Here is a 4,124-nt window from a genome sequence, read left to right as displayed (position 1 = left end):
CAGACCGTCACCAGTCCGGAGCTGCCGTCACCCTCAGTCCGGAGCTGCCGTCCCTCAGTCCGGAGCTGCCGTCCCTCAGTCCGGAGCTGCCGTCCCTCAGTCCGGAGCTGCAGTCCCTCAGTCCGGAGCTGCCCCTTATCCCGGTGCTGCCCCTTATCCCGGTGCTGCCCTTATCCGTGCTGCCCCTTATCCCGGTGCTGCCCCTTATCCCGGTGTTGCCCTTTGGGGTTATTTGGAGGGTGGTCATTGGGAGGGGGATACGGAAGCGGGGAGTGACTATGGTGGTGTGGGGACAGCGTCCGGAGCCGGAGCGCCACCGTGGACAGATGCCCACCCAAAACCTCCCTTGAGGTTTAGTTTTGCGGCCGGAGTCCGCATCTTGGGGGGGGGTAATGTCACGTTCCTTGACCTTGTTTCTTTTTATAGTTGTGTTTAGTGGGTCAGGACGTGAGCTGGGTGGGCAGTCTGTGTTGTTTGTTCTATGTTAAGTGTCATTGTTAATTGACCTTGTATGGTTCTCAATCAGAGGCAGGTGTTTGACGTTTCCTCTGATTGAGAACCATATATAGGTAGGTTGTTTCACATTGTTTGTGGTGGTGGTGTCTCCGTGTCTGTGTATGTCGCACCACACGGGACTGTTTCGTTTTCGTTCGTGTATGTAGTCTGTTCCTGTTCGTGCGTTTTCGTATATTGTAAGTTCGTTTGTTCAGGTCTGTTGACTTCGTTTATTTATTTTGTAATTTCTCAAGTGTTCTTCGTGTTTCGTCTTTGTTTAAATAAATCCTATGTATTCATCACCCGCTGCGCCTTGGTCCAATCTCTCACTAAAGACGACCGTTACACTAGTGCATATTTGAATTAAGATTGGGTTAGTGTCAACAGTCACTTGTGGACTCTACTACTGAGTTAAGTGAACGCATCAACTGTAATCAGGCTAGTTGTTGACCTCAGCTATGTGAAAATACACTGTATTCATTCTAATTTACCCTTAACACTTCTCCCTTGGTGTTCTATTTTTCAGCTCTGGTGTTTTAGAAGACTGATATCTTCTTCTTACTCTTCATCGTATTCTTTATCTTTTGCTATACAGTACTATCAGCATTATTAATGACAAATTGCAATATTGTCATTTTGGCTTTGTTCCATATTCTGTTAGACAGGATGGATGGTCACTTCATGACATGCCAAATATTGCTACTGAAAACCTCCATACCTCAAACATCTCGTTCCAGGTGGGGTTGAGGTCTCCTTGATCACATGACTCTTAACTTGACCCCTCCGATGTTGATCTTGACGTACGTCACTCTTGCCCTTCTTCAGGCCCCCATCAGGGTTGTCCTTGGCAATTAGATTCTGGCCTCCAGTAGGTGGATTCTCAGCACCCCTAAAAACAAACACTAGTACAAGACTGTACAAAACACAGCATTGTAGCATGAAAAACCTGATTCACACAATACATAGTATTAAATATCTTATTCACACAGAAATGGTACTGCTCTCTTGAAAAGCCCTGACTCATTTCTCCTGAGTACTGACCTGTAGAACCCTCTACACCACTGTGATTATTATTTGAACCTGCTGGTCATCTATGAACATCTTGAAGAACAATCTGGCCTTGACGGCCATGTACTCTTAGAATCTTACCCGACACAGCCAGAAAAGGACTGGCCAACCCTCAGAGCCTGGTTCCTTGGCTCCTGCCTCACATTAAGCATCTCCAATCCAAAATTAAATCTAGAACCGGCTTCCTATTCCGCAACAAAGCATCCTTCACTCATGCTGCCAAACATACCCTCGTAAAACTGACTATCCTACCGATCCTTGTCTCAGCGATGTCATTTACAAAATAGCCTCCAACACTCTACTCAGCAAATTGGATGCAGTCATCACAGTGCCATCCATTTTGTCACCAAAGCCCATATACTCCCACCACTGCGACCTGTATGCTCTCGTTGGCTGGCCTCGCTTCATTTTCGTCGCCAAACCCACTGGCTCAGGGTCATCTATAAGTCTTTGCTAGGTAAAGCCCTGCCTTATCTCAGCTCACTGGTCACCATAGCAGCACCCACCCGTAGCACACATCCAGCAAGTATATTTCACTCGTTCCAGTTCTCTGCTGCCAATGACTGAACGAATTGCAAAAATCACTGAAGCTGGAGACTCATATCTCCCTCACTAACTCGAAACATCAGCTTGCAGAGCAGCTTACAGATCATTGCACCTGTACATAGCCCATCTGTAAATAGCCCACCTAACTACCTCATCCTCATATTGTTATTTTTTTTTTTTGCTCCTTTGCACCCCTGTATCTCTACTTGCACATTCATCTTCTGCACATTATCACTCAGTGTTAAATTGCTAATTGTAATTATTCCGGCTATGCCTATTTTTGCTCTACCTAACTTACTTCATTTGACCATACCATTAGGTATAAGACTTTTTCTTTTTATTGACTGTACGGTTTGTTTATTCCATGTGTAACTCTGTTTGTTTGTGTCGCACTGCTTTGCTTTATCTTGGCCAGGTCGCAGTTGTAAATGAGAACTTGTTCTCAAATGGCCTACCTGGTTAACTAAAGGTGAAATAAATTAAATTAAATTAAACACTGGCACACTGCTTCTCACCTCAGAGCCAAAGCTGGCTTAGGGTTTGTGTGTGGGGGAGTGTTCCAGGAAGACTGGGTTCCTCAGTGACCTCCTCAGGTACCTCTCTCGCTACCATCTCAGTAACTGTTACCCTCTTAGCCTCCTCTGGCTCTGGTACTGGTGCTGGATAGAGGAAGGGCTGGGGATGGAGCACTGGAGTGTCCCCTGAACTAGACCTGAGCAGAACATGGTAGAAGAACAGAGAAATTGGTTAATCTTGTGGGGTGTGTGTGTGTGTGTTGTGTGGTGTCTGTATTAGTACACTCTCATTTGTTCTACCTCTGCTGCACTGTGTCTCTCTCCAGTCTCTGTTCAAGCCAGTAGAGGCGGCTCGAGCTCTGGGTTGATCTGCCCTCTCCACATCAATCTCACACTTCTTGGGACACAGCACCTGTAGAAGAACAACACATTTAACTTGTTTGGGATAGGGGGCAGRATTTTCACTTTTGGATGAATAGCGTGCCCAGAGTGAACTGCCCCCTACTCAGTCCCAGATGCTAATATATGCATAGTATTATTAGTATTGGATAGAAAACACTCTGAAGTTTCTAACACTGTTTAATGATGTCTGTGAGTATAACAGAACTCATATGGCAGGCAAAAACCTGAGAAAAAATCCAAACAGGAAATGGGAAATCTGAGGTTTGTAGTTTTTGAACTCACCCCTATCAAATATACAGTGGGATATGGGTTATTTTMCACTTCCTACGGCTTCCACTAGATGTCAACCGTCTTTAGAACGTMGTTTCAGGCTGCTCATGTGAAGGGGGSCGGATGYGAGCTGTTTMACTAAGGGGTCTGCCTACAGCCTTGTTCTCAGTCACGCGCTTTCACTTGAGAGGTAGCTCTCGTTCCATTGCTTTTCTACAGACAATGGAATTCTCCGGTTGGAACATTATTTAACTTTTATGATAAAAACATACTAAAGATTGATTCTATACTTAGTTTGACAAGTTTCTTTGACCTGTAATATAACTTTTTGAACATTTAGTCCGAATGGACCAGATCGCGCTTTTGGATTTGTTTACCAAACGCCCTAACAAAAGAAACTATTGGACATAAATGGACATAAATTATGGACATTATCGAACAAAATAAGCATTTATTGTGGAACTGCGATTCCTGGGAGTGCATTCTGATGAAGATAATCAAAGGTAAGTGAATATTTATAATGCTATTTATGAATAATGTTGACTACCCAACATGGCGGATATTTCTCTGGCTGGTTTGGGCTCTGAGCGCCGTTCTCAGATTATGCTTTTTCCGTAAAGTTTTTTTGAAATCTGACACAGCGGTTGCATTAAGGAGAAGTGTATCTAAAGTTCCATGCATAACACTTGAATTTTCATCAACATTTATAATGAGTATTTCTGTGAATTCATGTGGCTCTCTGCAATATCACTGCATGTTTTGGAACTACTGAACGTAACACGCCAATGTAAAATAAGATTTTTTGATATAAATATGAACTTTACCGAA

The 4,124-nt window shown here is 44.0% G+C and overlaps 1 protein-coding gene across 1 annotated transcript in view; it reads right to left on the bottom strand.

The window, feature by feature from the left end:
• The window catches only part of LOC111970158 (extended synaptotagmin-1), a 98,823-nt gene that overhangs the window by 47,752 nt on the left and 46,947 nt on the right, over positions 1-4,124 (bottom strand).

Source organism: Salvelinus sp. IW2-2015, linkage group LG11, assembly GCF_002910315.2.
Source record: "Salvelinus sp. IW2-2015 linkage group LG11, ASM291031v2, whole genome shotgun sequence".
Classification (NCBI taxonomy): domain Eukaryota; kingdom Metazoa; phylum Chordata; class Actinopteri; order Salmoniformes; family Salmonidae; genus Salvelinus; species Salvelinus sp. IW2-2015.
This window is presented reverse-complemented; position numbering and strand designations above follow the sequence as displayed.